The following is a 21,364-nucleotide window of genomic DNA, read 5'->3' as shown; positions in this document are numbered from 1 at the left end:
CAAAAAGATAGACAAAATCAAGAAAGAAAACCAGCAGATACAACTAAAGATTAAGGATGTGAATGAGCGCTTCAATCGGAGTGGTCTGGGAGTGAATAGCAAGCAATTAATAAGACGGGATCTACCTCAGCTTCAGCCTCAGTTATAGCCACATGTGCAGACACATCCACTCCAACTACTTCTTGAGCTAATATTGATATACCCATGACAAGAGGTCTGACATTGACTGACTCCCCTCTCTCCCGACAGAGGGGTCTACACCGATCTCCTCCCTCTCTCCTCTCGCTACAGTTATAGTTTCCCCATCCGCTTCATTGCCTATGTCACCTACATTGGAGGTGTCATACATCGTCCCATACTAGACTTTTCTTTCCCCTCTCGCTCTTAGCCAGCCATCTCTCCCACAACTAGCTGGTATCATTCCACCCATGCCTCAGTCATCCCCATATCTCACCTAGCTAGCCCAATCACCGCCCACCATTTTGCCACATTCTCCTACTTTTGTACCACAGCCTTTCCAGTTTCAGCTTAGGCGAGGACTACCATCACCAGACAGATGCATGGGAGTCTCTTCTCATGGAGGTACACATCATTCGTGTACGTGAGGTGGAGTTGACTTGCTTCACACAGGAGCAAGCCCGCTTCACCCAGTAGTAGGCACGTGCCATATAGGAGCATGCCCATGTTACTCAAGAGCTTACATAGGACATCTTGCAGCTCCGGCACAGGAGGTGTCGCCAAACGAGAACCTGTAAAGGCAACCGATTCGGCCACTCTCATGGAGCAGCAACAAAGAGCCAGTAAGGCTCTCAATACACACACACACACACACACACACACACACACACGTGCACACATGTGCATGCGCACGTGCACGTGCATGCATGCACGCACGCATGCACATTTTTTTTGGGGTAACACATGCATGCACACACGCACGTACGTGTGCACCAATACTATCGGCTTGCAATCGGCTTGCAATATGGAAGTCTCCATTTGGCTTTTCCCCCGCTCATCACCCCCCTCCCACTCCTTCTATTGTTGCCCATGATATTTAGTCTCTTACAATTTTAATTTCTTAAAATTTTCTTTTCAATTACATTTACTTTAATTTTCCTTCCCCCCCTCTCCCCTTTTCTATAATATGCATATTTATATATATATACTTTGTTTTCCCCCCACCCCCCCTTTTTTAAAGATACTTTTACCAGTAAGTATTAACAAAACAACCCCTTTTTAAATTTACTTTTACGAGTAAGTACTAACCCTCAACCCCCCACATGCACACATGTTAAACCCCTCAATCTACTCACATATTTAAAGTTTACCCCCTTCCCCCCTTTTTTTTCATAATCCCAAGCCTATTCACTAGCCAACCCCCTAGCCACTCCTATCCTACTCTTGTTCCCGGCCCAACCCTTTCCCCCTTCCTCTTCTTTCCCCCTATTTAAACTTTAATTCTCCCCCCCCTTTTTTTGACAATCCCAAGCCTATTCACTAGCTAACCCCCTAGCCACTCCTATCCTACTCCTCTCCTTGCCCCCCTTCCTCTTCTTTCCCCCTATTTGCCATTATGCACCGCTTTGCCCCATAACTATGCCGTCCACCGTCACCCTACTTGATTAGCCTTTACATGCATTGTTGTTAGCATGGATATGACCCCTTAACTTTGCTGTTATGCATCGCTTGAGTAGCCTTTACATGCATGTTAAAGCATGCAATGGCTCTATTTGATTCTCATGGTCATGGGATTGCGTTGTCACCACCCACCAATGCTCCTTCTCCATATCACCTCACCAGTCCCTTCATGACTTCCATTCCTTGTGGATGACTCCTCGTCGTGCCTCTCATGGCTCCTTGGATCCTATACACACTCAAGTGCTCGCTTATGCTTCCGTTGCTTGTTTGAGCGTTTTGAACCCATCCATTCCTTTTTCATTGTGCATCTTCTCCTTCTTCCACGCCGTGATTCTCCTTAAACAATTGCGTTGACAGTTAAGCATCACTTTCTTCGTGGTGAAAAGTTCCTTGCATGGCGCACGGCGCTGCCCCCCTTGTCTGTGTATTCTAGCCTTACGGCATTTGCTACCACCTCGGCTCGCTACGTGTAGGTTCCACTCTTTGCCAGATTGCCACCTCACATTACTCTTTCCGAAGCTTATGCTCGTAAGCCATCTCTGCTTTTGACCTTACTTTGACTACTCTCTGGGTCCGTCTTCTCACTTAGACGCTTGTATGCCCTGAGCCCTCACTTACTCGTCTTGATCTATGTTCCTGGTATCATCTTACCTTTCATATCATAGCTAATTTCCTTCTTGCCAGCTTGCATTTAGTGAAAAATTTCTCTAATCGTGCTGGTTTAATTTGGTTACCAACATTTTACTCCTTTGTGCTCAGTAACTGTGGGTGTAGCGAGAAGTCATGGCTCTTATTCATCATCGCATGGCTTCTCTTCATTATCCTCTATTGCTATGAAAACCTTCTTGGCAACTTCATCATCAATTTCTACCCTCTTCTCCATTGCTCCACTAGATGTCTATGCTTCCTTTCTCCCCATAGTCAGCTTGTCGACCCCTCCTTTCTTGCTTGGTCACCTCTTCACCTCTCCACACTCTAAGGGTCTCCTCCTTCTCCACTTATCGATTTAGGTTGAACCCAAGTTTCTTAATGGCGACCCCACTTTGACGCCATGCTCTCTGCTAGCCTTGCTGGGCACTCAAGCGGGTGGGAGCATTTCTCACCATTTGAGCGGCGACTACAAATGAAGGTCGTCGCCTTTTCTATTTTGCGAACTTGCCAGTGTTTTCCTTTTGGCTAGTAGCTTGGCGTCTCTATGTAATAACTTTTGAGTGCTTCTCTTGGCTAGTAGATTGGTGTCTCTATGTAATAACTTTTGAGTGCTTCTCTGCTTGTCATAACGTTGCTTTAGTTATGGGTAGGTAACCTTTCCGTCGTGGAGGAAATTACTGGTAACTCGAAATTGAACTTGAATCCTAACATTTTATCAAAATTTTAAAGGAACAAGGCGAATGAGTAAAGATGTGGACATGACACACGATGCAGGGTCCGTTAGGACCCGATCTTCCCTGCAAATGTTAGGGGTGGTGATTTATTATTGACTTGGCCATATTGTTTGCACATCTTAAGAGTTTAAGCCCAACACTTACATGAATAAGGTAACACTCACAAGAGCTCATAGGTGATCCTTATTGCAATATTGTCACATGGAGTACAATCATATGAATAAAGGTGTCGATGTTTTTCGATCTTGCTTCTAGCTTGGATCTCCTTGCTCCCTCACATCGAAAACATGCATCAAAAGAGAGCAATGTTGTAAGAATTCAAATTGAAAACAAGCAATTTTGAATGGACCAGTAATTCAAAATATATGTATGATAATATGTAATATATAATTATTATAACCACACATAGTGTGGGCGGGGAGGCGGTGCGCTTCCTTTCCCAAAGAGTTATAATCCGAGGGAACGGGCCCTTCCCTGTGCGCCGATAATATAAACGTTGAGAATATTAGCACTGAGAATAAGTCTCGCGAATGGATAAGATACTAGCATATTACTTGAGTGTTAAAAGTCGTAATCATAGTCGAACTTGGTAAGTCCATTGCAAGTTCCCTTCCTCCTGTCTTTTTGTTGAGGTTTGAGCTCCAGTTCCCTCCACCAGGCCATCAATGAAGCTTGCAAGCTTTGAATCAGTTTGTAGTGTCTAGATTGATGGAATACTGAATATCTGTGTCCACCCAATGAAGGAATTAAAGGGCATACAGTTCTTCCAAAAGCAAAGGATGACCTAGAAAAAAAGCAAGGATAATCTGTGTCGGATTCTTTTCGAACAGAATGGGATTTGTCCTAGAGGATCTAGCTCAACCCACGATTTTGGATTCATTACCTTATAATTCTTAACTCTTAAGTGCCACTCATCCCTTTCCTAGCTTCTTCTCTTCATCACTCGTTGCTCCCTTCCCCGCCAAGGCATACTGTTGCACAGTGGATTTGTAAGCCTCCAGGAAGCAATCGCACGGTGGTTAGCAAGTCGTCAAGCCTCTAAACAACCATATGCAATATCAAGATTAGAATTGGCCCTCCACAACACCTCTGTAGCTGCCAATTTGCACAAGCTTCAGGATCATCTGAGCTACACCCCTGCCACCACAAGCGGTATCTCCATCTGAGAAGCGCTGCATTAGAGAATCCTTGGGTAGTGGATCAAAGGATACGTAATACATGATCACACTGTGATTTTCTTTGCTAGGGACTTGCAGATAGAATGCCCAAACAAACGGCAATCTACCATCATGCACGCCTTTGCACGCTATATCTGATAGCACTTTACGTGTACCTGTAAGGAGATCTACGATAATCTATAGAGATTCAAGCCCTGTTTTACATGGCACTTCTATGTGCAAGGTTGATGCTCAAGCTAGAGGATGGTAGAAAGGAATTAATTAAGACAATCGATTGACTTAAGCTTCCATATACGATCCTACTTCTGGCTCGACTTTGAGCAGATGAAGATTTTAAATCCTGCTCTAGAAGGGCACGAATGAAAGATTCTGATTGGATGTGATGCCAAAAAAACTAGATAGAGTTATTAGAATGGCAGAGGTTATCATATGTAGTCAATCAATACAAAGAAACTCTACTATTAATAAAATTTCAGTGGATATGTGAACCTACTTAATTGTTAAGCAAAATTTCAGCGGATATTCGAACTTGGACCTACAGACTATTGTTCCTACACCTTCTCCCACAAATTCTTGATACAATATTCTTCACTATGAGTCAATGAAAACGAGTCAGAGTCCCCAGCAAATCTTGTACGAGATTAATGCCATCTTCAAACTTTGGATTATGGCACTAAAAGCCTGCGACTCTGGTTGCAACTCAAGAGGAGCGTGTTTCTCGGCTCTAAAGAATCAAAAGTATCGTGCGTGAACTTATCCAGCATCGTCTATTGTCAATATGCCACCGAGTTCACCCGACAAAGCCGATCCAAAAGTCTCTCATATATGAAAGCTTCTCTGCCAACATCTCTCGTAGTTGAAAGCTCGATATAAAAGCTAGTCATGGAGCTGCAAGAAGCATCCAGTCATTGATTGCTCAGGTTCAATCATTGATCAACCTTGGAATCATGTCTTTGGAGCTCCCTTGAATCATACTCTCTATTCTCCTTGCCTGCTTTTATCTTAGCCTTGGCTTGGTTCCATTTCACCTGCCCACAACTTCCTCCTAGTCCTCCTTGCCTACCCGTCATTGGGCACCTGCACCTTGTAGGCTCAATGATGAATGAAATTGGGGATGCCACTGGGCAGCAATATTTGAGGTACTCAAATGGAGGGACTAGGGGAGTCTCACTCTGTTATAACACTAGAGCCGTATATAATGGGGCGCCTTGAACTATGCTAGATCTCGACCTTTGTCCCAACCGAAGAGCTTACATACGAGTGCAGGGTTGCGACCTCATCGAAATTCTTGAAAGAAAGACAAATCCCTCTCTCAACATCATCGCAATATTCTCAACACTTGCTTAGCTTGACATTCACACGTGGTTGCATGATCGAAGGCCGGTCCACCTCTGAGCAATAGGAGCCACTCTACGAGCAGCACAAGTTGGAGAAATGGTAGAAGTCCGGGCCACTTTGGAAGGATGTTGCGGAGCCTGAATTGGAAGAACAAAAGCAATGCACAGCTAGGAATGCTCGACATGTACGCGAGAAGGAAAAGCAAAACAAAGTATGCTAGAAGAAAGGAGATGGAAAGGTGAGAAACTCACCTTGATAAGCTCTGGCCAAAATATGGATCCATTTTGTTTCTTCGGTTGGGAACCACACCTACTTTTGTTGTCTCTTCCCCTACCATCGCCAAGCAATTTCTTGATGTCCGTGACATCGAGTTTGCGAATAGGCCACATTTAGAATTTAGTGCCCGTGTCTTCTACGAAAGCTAAGGTGCCACTTTGTTGGAGTGAAATGCGACTTGGAGGGATATTCGCAAGCTGTATGTGCAAGAGATCTTGTCCTCCAAGAGCGTACGACTACACGAACACTTCAGAGATGAAGAAATTTTTGTTCTCTTGTAGGATGTCGAAAAGCTGTGTGGTTTAGTTATACTGGTTTGGAAAAGTGTATTCCAGTGGACTGTAGACGTCATGATACACATATTGTTCAGTAAGCGTTCCGAAGGGCGACTCTCAGGTTTTGTAGATCTGATTACACTCTAGCTTCAAAGTTCAAAGACTTATATCGATTTCTTATGAAAAGTGTTTGTATGTACGTGTTTTATGTTATATAGTTTAAAAAGCATAAAAGCTTCATAATTGAGATTAATTATAATCAATTTAATGGCTAAAATAAATCCAATCTAAGGGATCATATTTGTTACACGTGGCTAAAGGAGATGGAAGAAAACAAAAACGTCTCTTTAGGCTTCCTACCATAATTATATGTGATAAGACTAATGTAGTGTGTGTGTGTGTGTGTGTGTGTGTGTGTGTGTATCTATCTCTATCTCTATATATCTATCTATCTATCTATCTATATATATATATAATGCTTAACCCTTGTATTTAGTTGTACCTTTGCCTTTTTACATCCCCGTACACCCAACCCATTTATTTCACTATGCTAGTTTTTTCCTTTTTTTGCTTTGAATTCTATCCCTTTCATCTCTTTAATTTATATATATATATATATATATATATATATATATATAGTGGTACCTCTCTTGTTGCTTGTTTTGGCTAACGTTTAAAGTTTCTCTTTGCCTCTCTATTTTTATGGTATCCTCTCTATCTTTAGTTCTATTTTGTCTCTTTGCTCTAGTTTTTCTTTCTTTAATTTCTATGTTCTATTTATTATATATTTGATATCTTATTATGTCCTACTCTTCTCCCCCTTCTTTTGTAAATAATTAATTAAAGCTTTCATGCCTTATTAACTTTGTTGGTTCCCTTACAAGGAGGCAGTTGATCAAGAGAGCGATGTCGAGCGAGCGTGACCAAATAAGCGAGTGAGAAAAAGCGAGCAAAGCAGAAATGGTTGGGCTACCAACACATAATCTCATTGTATGTATGTACTCATCATCATTAATAAAGATTGTTGAAGGAGCCGGTGCTATGGGTGGTCACCTCTGCACTCCAAGCTATGATGGAGTAGCCTGTCATTGAGAAGCCCATCTTCTGTAGAGTTGGCATGGAGGAGTGGTTGTCGTAGAGATGAGGAGGACCGTTGAGGAGTTGTCTTGCTTGTTGAGATTCGGTATGCAGAGGCAGTAGAGATGGGCCATAGGTAGAGTCATTTGCTAGAGGTGGTCGGCCGGTGGAGCTTAGACTCTGTTGAAGGTGAGCTCATGGAGGGTTGCTGAGCTTTGTGAGTAGCTATATTTTCTGAAGTCATCTTTTCGGCCATGTGTCGAGGCTTGAAGCCATTGATGAAGGTTGATGCAGTCTGCCTTTCTTTGCTTGATGCCGTTTCAATGCTCTCTGCCACTTATAATGAGGAGAGAGCTAGTGACTTCTTCGTTGTTGGCATCGAGAAAGCCACCGAAATGAAGGAGTCAAGTGTTAACGCAATAGGTCTCACTTCTGGTTGGCTGGGAGCTTGATTGTGGTGTTGTGACTCGAACTTTAAGAGTCCTCGACTACTTTTGAGGGAGCCTGGCTATCGAATGTCGAGCTTGCTGCTCAGGCACTACTGAAGCTCACGACTCATGGGAAAACAAAGGAGAACCAGCCAATAGAGAGCAAGGGTGAACCAGTCGGGACAACATTTTAGAAATAAACCCTTCCAATCACTTGATGCTGCTAATGTTGTCACAATGAATGACAACTGCTGCATGAACTGACTGTCCCATATCTGCAAGTAGCTTCCGTAACCAAGCTACCTCACATGCAGCCATTGCTGCACCCCTGTACTCAGCCTCTGTGCTCGACAAGGCAACTGTTGGCTGCTTCTTGCTGCTCCAACTGATGGCACCACTCCCAAGGGAAAACATAAAACCACTAGTAGATCTCCTGTCTGAGACACTACCAGCCCAGTCAGCATCTGTGTATCCATGTACCTGTAATGCACACCCAGCTTCATAAAACAGTCCATAATGCAATGTGGACTTCACATACCGCAGTATGCGTCTAGCCGCATCCAAATGTGGCTTCCTCGGTGCCTGCATAAACTGACTCACCAGCCCCACAGCATAGCTCAAATCTGGTCTGGTTATAGTCATGTAAATCAAGCTACCTACTATGCGCCTGTACATAGTAATATCTTCAAGAAGCTCACCTGTCTCTGCATTGAGCTTCACATTCTGCTCCAATGGAACAGAAATAGGCTTACAGCCTGTCATCCCATATTTGGACAGCATGTCCAAACCGTATTGCCTTTGCAACAGCCATATCCCACTCGGGGATCTAATAACCTCAATGCCCAAGAAGTAACGCAGCTCTCCCAAATCCTTCATCTCAAATTTCTGCTTCAACAGCAGCTTCACTTCATTAATGTCTGCATCACTATCACCTGTAATAATCAAGTCATCAACATAGATGACTACAAGCACAATCCCTCTGTTTGTCCTTTTCACATAAAGTGAAAAATCTGAATTGGAAATCTGAAATCCAATAGTGACAAGATATTGTCCTATCTTGTCTGACCATGCCCTCGGCGCCTGTTTTAAGCCATACAAGGCTTTGCGCAACCTGCATACAAAATCGGGGTGTGCATTATCCTCATAACCTTCTGGCTGCATCATATAAACCTCTTCCTGCAAATCACCATGCAAGAAGGCATTTTTCACATCCATCTGATGCAAAGACCATCCCTTTGCAGCAGCCATAGCAATTACTGCTCTCACGGTTGCCATCCTTGCAACTGGGCTGAAAGTTTCCTCATAGTCAATTCCATATGTCTGCGCAAAACCTTTGGCAACCAATCTTGCCTTGTACCTGCTAACAGACCCATCAGCATTGTGCTTTACTTTGTAAACCCACTTGCAGCCAATAGCCTTCTTATCATGAGGCAAAGGCATCAAATCCCAAGTGTGGTTTGCATCCAAGGCAGCCATCTCTTCATCCATAGCTGCTTCCCAATTTTTATGCCCTGCTGCATCCTCAAAACATGTGGGCTCTGGCTCCTCTAGAACCTTGACCATATAAGCATAGTGATGTGCTGTATACCCATCATATCTCAGCCTGTCAACTGGATACTTAATACGAGTGGACCTCCGTACAACTGGATCAGTTGCAGGAGTCTTTAAATCATGCCTGCTTTTCCTTGCACCAGGTGTAACAACAGAAGGAATCCCAAGTTCCTCATCAAGGCTCATTTCAGAGCCACTTGACTCTCCATCAACATGAGAGCTACCAGCAGACACATCAAACACTGGAGCATGGTCCACTTTTTCTTTTTCCTTATGTGATACCTGCACAACACTATCAGGGCTACCATGTGACGATTCACTAGATCTCAATCTCCCTGTCCATGCATTAGATCCACTAGTAGAGGACTCTCTGGGTCCACTCAAGGCTTGAGATTGCTGCTCTACATTTATTGCAGCATTCCCATTTCCTGCATCTGCATCTCCTACCATAATAGTTGGTGCATACCAGCTGCTCATTTCATAAAAAACAACATCTCTCCTCACTTGCATTTTGCGGGTGGAAGGGTTATAACAGCGATACCCTTTCTGGTGCTGAGCATATCCAATAAAGATGCATTTTTCTGCCTTTGGATCCAGCTTGGTTCTCTTCTCATCAGGAACATGAACATACGCTATGCAACCAAATACCTTCAAGTGAGAAATATCTTGTTTTTGGCCTGTGTCCTCAACTTGTGCGATATTGCACTAGGAAGGGGGTTGTCTATATTCTAGAGTATGAGAAAAAATTTGATGATCAGGCTCCCATGATTTCAGGTTAGGAAGTTTCTCCCAAAATTCCTAGCCACCGGGATGTGCCAAGTGTTAATCAGCTATAATATGACCTGGATTAGTATTCAAAAATATGTTAAGTATAAGTTAGTTGTTCAGGATCTAAAAGGACATCTCTGAATGTTGTAACCACTTAGAATAGCTTTTGGTTGATGGGGATATCTGCACATGCTCTGTGGAACAAAGGGCTTCTAAATAGATTTGACTTTCCAAATCTGTATCAATATATCTAATAATATGAAATCATGTGGATTCCTTTCCTCTATTCTCTGCTCTTGATGTTTATATCTTTGATGGACATTAATGTTGCAATAAAAATGAGAGAGAGAGAGAGAGAGAGAGAGAGAGAGAGAGAGAATTTTTTATTATTTGCCAATTCATGTTCAGAGAGAAGTGAGAAGAGTAACACATGATGCCCGATCTCTGCACTACAACACAATCAATCCTAGTTTACACGAAACGATGTTAACATCTACATCACAAACAATGGCCTTTCATTTTATATTCCGAATTGCAACTCAAACATGGAGTACTTTTTCAAACATCTAACAATATACTTTTTATATATGAAACTAATCTTCAAAATGCTTGTACAATGCACTCATAAGACACATCACTAAGCACCTTCATCATTGACATTTATCCTTTAAATTCGATATATTGCACATTTTATTGATGTAAAATATTTACTTATATGCAAGATTATACAAATATATTTTTAATCATTGTGTAGAAGACACAACTAAACACCTTCATTATTGGCATAATGCATAGATCATTGTGAGGGAAAGAGAGGGGGTGGAACGTTAGGAGAGAGAGACACCAGGAGTGTGGGTGTGTAAAAATGTGTTGAGCCACACCACAAACTCAAAGGTTTTATTAGGATTAGGGATTCACCCTATGACTGGATTAGTCATAGGGATCATAACTTTTAAAGGGTGGCAATGTGCCTTTACCCCAACAACCTCCGACCTAAAGGCCAATGTGCCTAAAGGGGAGAAAAGAATAAAAATTACAGCAATATAGAGTTACTGTATACAAGACCATAAAATAAGAATGGTCTCATCCTAATCCCATGATGTGGCGACAATGTGCAAACCGCTCTGTAGGCAAGCTCTTAGTGAGCAAATCTGCAGGATTATCATCAGTATGCACCTTCACAAGCTCAAGCCGCTTGTCTTCTACTACCTCCCTGATGAAATGGTATTTCACATCTATGTGCTTGGTCTTCTTATGAAAGACCGGATTCTTTGCCAATATGATAGCACTCTGACTATCACAATGCAAAACTGGCATATCTCCTGTAATGCCCAAATCTCCCACCAGCCGAGTAAGCCATATTGCTTCCTTGCAAGCCTCAGTGGCTACAACATATTCAACTTCAGTGGTTGATAGTGCAATGCATTTCTGCAACCGAGACACCCATGATATAGCACCTCCTGCAAATGTGAAAATATAACCGGTAGTAGACTTCCGGTTATCTGCATTCCCTGCATAGTCTGAATCTGTAAAACCATGCACCAATGCATCCTACCTACCATAGCATATGCACAAGTCTTTGGTACCCTTGAGATACCTCAAGACGCCTTTCACTGCTTCCCAGTGCCGCTTGCCTGGATTTGCCATATACCTGCTGATGACTCCCACCGCAAAAGCAATATCCGGACGAGTGGCAACCATGGCATACATCAAAGAACCAACTGTAGATGCATACGGAACCTTGGCCATCTCAGCCTTATCATCATCTGATCTGGGGCTGTCCTTACTGCTGAGTTTTAAATGAGGAGGCAACGGGGTACTAATAGACTTCCCCCCCTCCATTTTAAACCTCTGCAGTACTTTGTCAATGTACTCCTTCTGTGATAGAAACAAAAGTCCCTTGGACCTGTCACGAATAATCTCCGAATAATCCGCATACCAAGAATATGGTTTGCATCACCCAAGTCTTTCATGTCAAAAGACTTATGCAGTTGCTTCTTCAAAGCACTAATCTCCTGTTGAGATTTGTTGGCAATCAACATGTCATCCACATATAGAATGAGTAGCATCAAACTGCCATCCTTTGCCCATTTGGTGTACAAGCAGTGATCGGGGTCTCACACCTATGATACCCTTGGGACTGCATGAAGGCATCAAACTTCTTGTACCATTCTCTTGGCGCCTGCTTGAGTCCATACAAGCTCCTCTTGAGCTTACACACAAGCTGCTCTTTCCCTTTAACAGCATATCCCTCTGGCTGACTCATGTAGATCTCATCATGGAGATCTCTGTGAAGAAAAGCAGTCTTCACATCCATCTGACATAAATCCATGTCCTCATGAGCAACAAGAGCTAACACTGCTCTCAAAGTAGTCATCTTGACTACAGGGGAAAAGATCTCATCAAAGTCAATGCCCTTCTCTTGCTTAAATCCCTTGGTAACCAATCTGGCCTTATACCTCGGTAAAGCATTTGAATCCACTTTGACTTTGTAAACCCACTTGCATGGCAAAACCTTTCTGCCTGCAGGTAGCTGCACCAAGTCCCATGTATCATTTTGAAGTAGAGAGTCCATTTCTGATTGCATGGCTTTCTCCCACTTCCTTTTCTCTGTTCTTCCCATAGCTTCCCTGAAGCTGGAAGGCTCACCACAATCTGTCAGCATGATAAAATCAGCCACATTATTGGCTCCTGGAACAAACCTGTCAGGAGGTCATTGTACACAGGTGCTCCTCCTAACAAAATGCTCCATATTAGGCTGCTATCTAGCCTGTTCGTCATGCATGATGGGTGGCTGTACCACCATATTTGGCTGTTCTACAGCACCATTTGCTGGCATATCCAGTGGTGCATCATTGGCAAAATTGTCTGGCTGATTTTCAGCCTGTATACCCTCTTGAACAGGGTTATTTACAGCAGCCTGCTGCTGCATATTAATGGGCATTCTTTGCTGTCCGACATCATCATAAACAACCCTCCTGTATTCCACAGGTTGCATGGGTTCTTTGTGTACACTATCCTCTTTAAAGATGATGTCATTGCTGTGTATAATCTTCCATTTGACAGGATCCCATAACCTGTACCCCATTTCACCTTCGTCACTGTAACCCATGAAGATGCATCTGAAAGACTTTGGCTCCAGTTTGGTGCACAGTTCTTTGCGTACATGAGCAAAGCACTCGCAGCCAAACACACGTAAGTGCTTATATGAAGGTGGCTTGCCAGACCACACCTCCTCTGGCACTTTCAACTCCAAAGCCTTGTTCGGAGACCTGTTAATTAGGTGAACTGCTGTTTGCACGGCTTTTGCCCAAAAGCCATGGGGCAATGCAGCATAAGACAACATACATCAAACTTTCTCCTGAATAGTTCGATTCATCCGCTCACTCACACCATTTTGAGATGCATTATGAGGGGCTGTGAGTTCCTGTTTAATGCCCTTAGCTTCGCATAACTGTACAAAAGCATGTGACACATACTCACCCCCATTATCGGATCTGAGGCATTTCAGCCTGCGTCCTGTCTGATTCTCAACCTGAGCGACAAACTTCTTGAAAGCATCTAAGGCATCGCTCTTATGCTTCAAGAAATAGACCCACACTTTGCGTGTGGCATCATCAATAAAAGTAATGAAATACTTTGCACCCCCTAGTGATAGCTGTGGCATCTCACACAAATCAGTGTGCACTAGATCAGGCGGTGCTCTATTCTGGGGAGTTCTCTTCGACTTCTTTTGCTATGAAAATGATGAAGATTACAATATCTTGAAGCTTTTATGTGCACTTCCTATTGTGAGAAGGGTGATTCTAGAATGCATGTATACACAATGTTTTCATGGTGCTGGTTGGTCACTTATTTTTGAAGATTTTGTTGAGGATCACATTGTGGAGGGTTTTCAACAAGTGGTTATGCATAATAAGTTGGTCTTGGTATACTAAGGCTTTGTGGGATCTTGTTCGCATCTTGTTTGGGATATTATTTGGATCTTGGTGTTTCCTTTTTGCGTTTCATCATGATGAAGATTCCAGTGTTTTGAGGGACCCAAGGGGAAGACCCGGAGTCTTATCTTCGGGATTTTGTTCAAGGATGCCGGCTTTCTGGATGGTCCATGAAGGATCGGGCAGAGATTTTGCCTGATTTTCTTGAAGGTGTAGCCTTGAGTTGGCATGAGACCTTGCCGGACTCTACCAAGGAGGACTGGGACCAAGTGGTGGCAGCAATGAAGCAGAGATTTGGGGCAGTGGAGTTGCCAAATGCTTTGATGTTGCAGTTGTGGACCGGTTCTATCAAGGAGAGGGTGAGTTGGTCTTTGCGTTGGCAATCTGATATGAAACTTTATGGACAAAGTATGAAAGGGCAGCTTTGCGAGCTGTGGCATTTGCATCATCGGCCCCTCAAAGTCTCTCAGGGATGGAGCACTTAAAGATGAGCAAATTTGTTATGGCTTTGGAGCCTCGTCTTCGCTCAAAGGTAATGAGTAAAGATCCAACAACATACGTGGAGGCACTTCACATTGCGACCAAGAAAGAAGCTTCTCTAAAGATCGAATCCTCTTTTGTGTCTTCAACAGCTTCAACTTCTAAGGTGGAGGTAATGGGCACTCCTCAGGTACCAAAATCCTCTGAGTTAGATCATAATATCTCCCAATTGATGGCAGAGTTTACTGATTTGAAATTGCATTTGGTTAATGCACGACAACCTAGAGCACCAAAGAGTGAAGATAGGCCTCGAGATAGGAGTGGGGTCACTTGCTATGAATGTAATGAAAAAGGTCACTATCACCCCGAGTGCCCTAGATTGAGAAAGAAAGAAGAAAAACAAGTATCTTTGTTAGAAGCTTCTTCAAGGGATGAGGAAAGAGAGGTAATGATGGCTAAACGTGGGCGTGATAAACCAAAAGAAGAAGAAGAAAGCAAGGAAGAAGTAGATGAGGAACATCAAGAAGAGGAACACCGTAGTAAGAAAAAGAAGGCATCTAGAAGGAGAATTAGCCAGTCAGACTTTCCTTTAGGACAAGGAATTCAAAGCTATGACTTGTTGTCCGACCTTAAAGAAAAGGAAGCTCATATTACCTTTGGTCAATTACTTGCTTTGTCCCCACCAAAACTACGGAAGGAATGGGGAAAACTAGCAAGCACAAGAGTGTCAAAGAAGAAAAAGAAGAAAAGTGCCATTCCTGTTGTTCAAAAGGTAGATATAGATGTTGGTGATGATGTACCTATGGTTGATGTGATCATTGATGGTCAAGTGATTTCTAATGTGTACATTGATGGAGGTGCATCGATTAATGTCATGAGTGAGAAGACCATGATAGATGCTGATTTAAAATACTCTAGTACTACCTCTCCTTATCGCATCAAATTGGCTGACAACACTAGGGTTAAGACCTTGGGAGTTGTGAAGAATCTAGAAGTGGATGTATGTGGAATTTCTGTGCCGACTACTTTTCAGGTGATCCCTACCAAGCCAGATGCACGTGCCTATCCATTGATTTTGGGAAGGCCTTGGCTACGCAAGGTGAAGGCTATTCAAAAGTGGGATATTGGAGAATTGATTTTGCAGGGAAATGATAAGAAGGTGCGCTACAACATCAGAAGCCGCAAAAAGGAAGTTGTCAAGGAGGAGTCTTCAACATCAGAGAGTTCAAGCTCTGACTTAACCGATGAAGAAGAAGAGACAGGGTGTAGCTCCGAGGAGTCCAACTCAGAGGGTGAGGTGGAAGGAGTGGCCTTTGGTCTTTGTCTTGGTGCTGATCGGGATGAGTCAGGAAGGAACAAGGTGGTGGTGCAAGAAGATCCTATAGAGACACTTCATGTGGAGGATGTGGAGCACACTAAACGACGCCAACGCAATGAAGAGCTTCTTGGTGATTCTCTATCAGGTAGTGAGAAGCTCCAGTACTTGGATATGCTAGATGATTTTCCATGTCTCTTTGCAACAAGCTATTCACAGGTTCGACCAGTCTCTCTTGTGGAGCACAAGATTGAGTTGAAGCTAGAAAGCAAGCCAGTTGTGCAACGCTTAAGGCGATTGGGGGTGATCCAAGTTGAGGCACTAAAGAAAGAGGTAACACAACTACTTGAGGCGGGAGTCATCTTTCCTATTGATGATTCAGAATGGATATCTCCTGTAGTTGTCACACCAAAGAAAGGAAATAAGTGGCGAGTTTGTGTGGACTTTCGTCCTTTGAATGCATGTACTAAGAGGGATCATTTTCCTTTGCCATTCCAAGATGAAATACTAGACCAAGTAGCAGGGCATGAGATGTATTCTGTATGCGATGAGCTGGGTACTTTCAAATTTGTATTCGGGAGGAAGATCAAAAGAAAACATCATTCATCACACCTTGGGGACTTTTTGCTTACAGAGTGATGCCTTTTGGGTTGACCAATGCACCAGCTACATTTCAAAGGTTCATGAGTCAAGTCCTGGAGCCTTACTTGGGAAAGTTCATACGGGTGTTTTTGGATGATTTTTGCATTTATTCTCGGTGCATAGATCACATGGAGAAGTTAAAGATGGCCTTAGCTAGGATTGATGAAGCAAAAGGGTGTCTAAATCTTAGCAAGTGTCATTTGGCTCAAACAAAAGTAGTCTTGTTGGGGCATATTGTGTCTCAAGAAGGCCTGCAAATGGATCCTGACAAGGTTCAAGCAATCATGGCATTGCCAAGTCCTGAGAGTGTCACTGGTGTTCGCAAAATTCTAGGAAAGAGCAAGTATTATCAATGCTTTTGTGATGATTTCACAGAGATAGTGCATCCCATGAACTTGTTGAAAAGAAAAGGAGTTTCTTTCCAATGGGGTATGGAGCAACAAGAGTATTTCCAGCAACTTAAGGAGGCCATGAGTAAGGGCCCAATATTGAAGCCCCCTGATTGGTCTCAAGACTTTTATGTAAATCCAAGTGTATCTTTGCATTCAGTTGGTGCTGTATTGCTACAAAAAGGAGAGGCAGGTAGAATGCAACCCATCTGTTATGCCAGCCGACAGCTTACAGATGTGAAAACAAGGTATGAAGAAATGGAGCAGCAAGCTCTCTCTTTGGTGTTTTCCGTCAGAAAGTTTCGCTCCTATTTATTACCTCGACCATTTTTCTTCCTTACCTCTCAGTCTGTATTAGCATATCTAGTTCGCAAGCCTAATCCTGGGGGGAGATTTGCAAAATGGTTGTCAGAGCTTCAAGAGTTCTCTTTCTCTTTTGTCACTGAAAATACCACTAGGTCCACTATGGCAGATCTGCTCACAGGACGGGAGGATCTAGGAGAAGAAAAGAAATGTAAGGAGAACATTAAAGATGAAAGGGATACACCACCAACAGCTTTTGTTTTGTATTTTGATGGGGCTTTTAGTCCTTCATGCCAACAAGGAGCCGAGGGGATAGTCTTGATGAATCCTAAAGGTCAAGAGGTATGGGCAAGAGAACAAGAGATTCCAGGTATCACAACTAACAATGCAGCTGAGTATAATGCTTTGATTCTTGGTTTGGAGGGTTGTCTTCAAAGTCAAGTTAAAGAATTGGAAGTAAGAGGAGATTCTCAGCTTATTATAAAGCAAATGCAAGGGCATTACAAGATAAGAAGTCCTCATTTGAAGGAGCTTAATCAAAAGGCTATGGCACTATGTACTCAGTTTGATTTTTGCAAGTTTGTTCATATAAACAGAAAAGAAAATCAAAGGGCAGATGAGTTAGCTAATCAAGCCACTGTAGTACAAGACCGTGGGGTGGTTTCCTTGGTAGACACTGGTGGTAGACACTGGATGGCCAGAACTACAAGATGTTCAGCAATATGTGGAAGAAGGCATGTTTCCTCGAGGGTTAACTCCACAACAGAAGCAAAGATTGGTAAGGAAGGCTTGTCCCTATACTATTGTTGATGACATTCTTTATAAATTGGGAAAAGATAAGGTGCTCCGTCGGGTGGTCCATCCCATGGAGACTAGGAGAATCCTAGAAATGTGTCATGAATGCTATGGTCATTTTGCTTCAGCAAGCACAGCTAGGAGAATTCTCAATGCAGGATACTTTTGGCCACACCTCCATAAGGATGTATATGAATGGTGTCGAAGTTGTAAAGTATGCCAAAAGTTTGGAAGGCGACAATTGATTCCTGGGCCCTTAAAGCCTATTCCAGCATATGGACCATTTGAGAGGTGGGGGTTGGACTTTGTGGGACCACTCCCTCGCTCATCTCAAGGCAAGCATTGTTTATTGGTGGCCACAGATTATGCGACTCGATGGGCAGAGGCCAAGGCCACAGTCAATAGCAAGGCAAGCACAGTTGCAAAATTTCTCTTTGATCAAATTTGTTCACGCTTTGGTTGTCCTTTGGAAATTCTCATTGATGGAGGAACCTCTTTTAGAAATGAACTAATTGAAGATGTGGTGCATAAGCTAAAGATAAATCATAGCATGTCCACGCCATACTATCCCTAATGTAATGGCTTGGTTGAGAAAACAAATGGATTGTTGTGCAATTCAATGGGAAAGCTTGTTGACACCAAAAAAAGGCATTGGGATAGGCACTTGGCAGAAGTTTTATGGGCTTACAGAACCACACACAAGCTAGCTATTGGGTTTACACCATTCCAACTAGTGTATGGAATAGAAGCCATGTTACCCATTGAATTGGAGATACATAGTCTTCGCACAACTGTTGCAAGAATAGCTCGGGGGGGTCACTATGTACAAACCCTCTATATCACCTGCTTTCAAGGCCTATATTTAAAATCCCTTATCTATAAAATTTTTCATTAATAAAATGTACCCCTTTTCTATACAAATCTGTAATTTTTTTCCAAAACTATTTAAAATAGTCCCTTATGTATATTTATTTCTGTAAATTTTAAAAATAAAAAATATCCTTCTGTTGAACTCACGTGATAGAGTTACATATGATGAGTGACCCCCCCGAGAAGAATAGAAGGACAGGAGGATGCCTATGCTCAACACTTGGTACAGCTAGAAGCCTTGGATGAATGCAGATTACAGGCCTTACAAAACTTGGAATCTTCTCAAAGAAGGCGCAAGGCCCGTTTTGACACCAAATTACGCAAGAAGAAAGATATTGCAGAAGGAGATTTGGTAATGAGATTTGATAGCCGTCTGGACAAGCGGCTAGACAAAAAGTTTATCGGTCGATGGGAGGGACCATATCGAGTCAAAAAGAAGTTCACGAATGGAACCTATCAGCTTGAGGATGTTGATGGCATGGTGATACCCGGACGCACCAATGAGTATCGCCTTAAATTCTTCTATGCTCGACCACCTTGAGGGCCAGCAGACCCTCTCTGTACTAGAGAGGACCTGCTGGGGGGGGAAAGATGTGATGCCAAAAATTGATATTTTTAACTTAGCATTGATATTGTTTTTCTCTATGTTTGATAAGGGTTTGAGTATCAAGTGATAGCCTAGTGGCTCTCACTTATTTCTATTTTCTATGATATTGTATGGGATTGAGAGGATGAATGGAATGGCTCATTGTAAATACCATAGGTATGAATTATAAATACCTTGGTATGGGGTGAGAGTTATTTGTGTATGGGATATTATGAGTTTTTTAGAAAATAGGAAGAGTGAGTCATATCAAGAGGTGGGCTCATGTCCACGTGTTCCAATAATATAAGAGAGGCCACATGCCAAGCGTGTGGAAGGCATGTGGAGGAGTGTGAAGTCAAGAGGAATCCTTCTAGAACTCCTATGTGGAATAAGGAGGATGTGGACATGTGGAAAAGAGAGGGTCCCTATGGGCTCCATGTGAGGAGACTCTTGACTTTCTGAATATTTTAAGAGTCTTGAGCATCTTTTGATGGGACACATGGCAAGAGTAGCCAAAAAGGACATGGATGGTGACATACGTGCTTATGTGATTGATGGGGAAAGGAATCTACAAGCAGCAATTGTAAATGGGTGAAGGAGGGTAACAAAATCTCTATAAAAGGAGCCCTCCTCTCCCTTGTTCATCAGAATCTCTTCCACCATTAGGCCTCATGTTGCTGTAGCTCTAGTCTCCCCAAGCCTCTTCCATGAGCCTTCTCTCCCTCTTGTAGATATTCTCTTATGTAGACTCTTGAGTCCATCTCTCTCTAGTTTATTCTCTCTCTATGAGTAGTCTTGGAGCTTCTGCTCCCTCTTATATGTATGAAACCTCTTCTTCTCCCTTGTGTTTGTAGTGTTGGAGTGGATTCTCACTCTATTTGTAATGAAGGTCACTTCAGGTTCTCTCTCTCTTGAGTGTCTCTTCCCTTTTCTTTCTTTCAAAGCCTTAAAAGTTCTTTCTATTCGGCTGCTCACTGTGCACACATGGTCCATTTGTTTCCCGAGCCACCATGCAAACTTCTTCCCCTCTTCTAGGCGAAATCTATTAGGGATGGATCGTTGATGAAGGTGGAGTCTTGAGGGAGCATCCTGCTCAGGCGAAATTAGCCTGGGTGGAGAGTAGTTTTCATGACAGTTTGACCCCCTGTTAGTATTTTGCTCATAAATTTCTGCTCTCGGTAGTCCGATTGTAATGAAATTTATATCAACGTAAAGCTCTCTTCAAGCCGCATATTTATATGGATCAGATCTTGAATAAGATATTGTTGTAAAAAGTTATGAGTCTCTGTGTCTGACAGTCTATTTTTATGATAGTTTTTACCCCCTTCTAGTAAACTCTCCATATCTCTTCAACCGTCTGTCTGTTTTTAATGAAACTTATATCAGCGCGAATCCCATCTAAAGACGCATCTCTGTGTTTGCTTGAATCTCTGATATCATGTCTCTACTAAAAGTTATAGGCCTCTGTGTCTAATGACAGTTTGTAGAGTGTTTTGAGCTAAGTGTAAAGGTGTCTATGAAGGAGGTGCAATGTTTCCTCAGAATCTACCCATCCGACCTAATCAGCCCCTTCAAACTCCTCGATATATATCAGTTCATATCATGTTGAGCCGCAAGATCTTCTTTCAATAACATATCGCTCTTCTTTTCGACGCAGACCCCGGCTCGCTGAGATTATGGCCTTTGCTGATCCTTTCCTTCTCCCTGTGCTTGATTACAACATCACTTGGGATGTTACCATCTTCATTCTCATCTGAGGGAGGAAAGTATGGTGTGGTATCTTGGCATAAAAGTTTGTTTTCTAATGTCCCATTCTCAATGATAAATATCTTTGGCTGTCAGTTCGAAAGTAGCAGGAAGTGAAGAGGTGCGTGAAGTTTATTACCCCCAACTTCATGTCACACTACCCTTGCCACCTCCTCTGCTTTCAAATAGTCTTCCACCCAAGGTGACCCTGATGTACTCCTAATTCCAAAAGTGAGAAAACTAGTGCACGCTAAGGGCCTACCACTGGCACCCACCTATAAAGAGAGCTACCCTGACCTGGTCTTAGAAAAGAAATACATAAAGGAGACCCAAAACTTGGTGCGTGATTGCCAAGATAAGTTTGAGCATCAACTAAAGGCTACTAG

The sequence above is a fragment of the Dipteris shenzhenensis genome, chromosome 31, assembly GCF_047967505.1.
Source record: "Dipteris shenzhenensis isolate YYH24624 ecotype China chromosome 31, Dip_SZ_1.0, whole genome shotgun sequence".
In the NCBI taxonomy this organism is placed as follows: Eukaryota; Viridiplantae; Streptophyta; class Polypodiopsida; order Gleicheniales; family Dipteridaceae; genus Dipteris; species Dipteris shenzhenensis.
The sequence above is the reverse complement of the archived record's forward strand: the minus strand, read 5'-3'. Positions refer to the sequence as shown.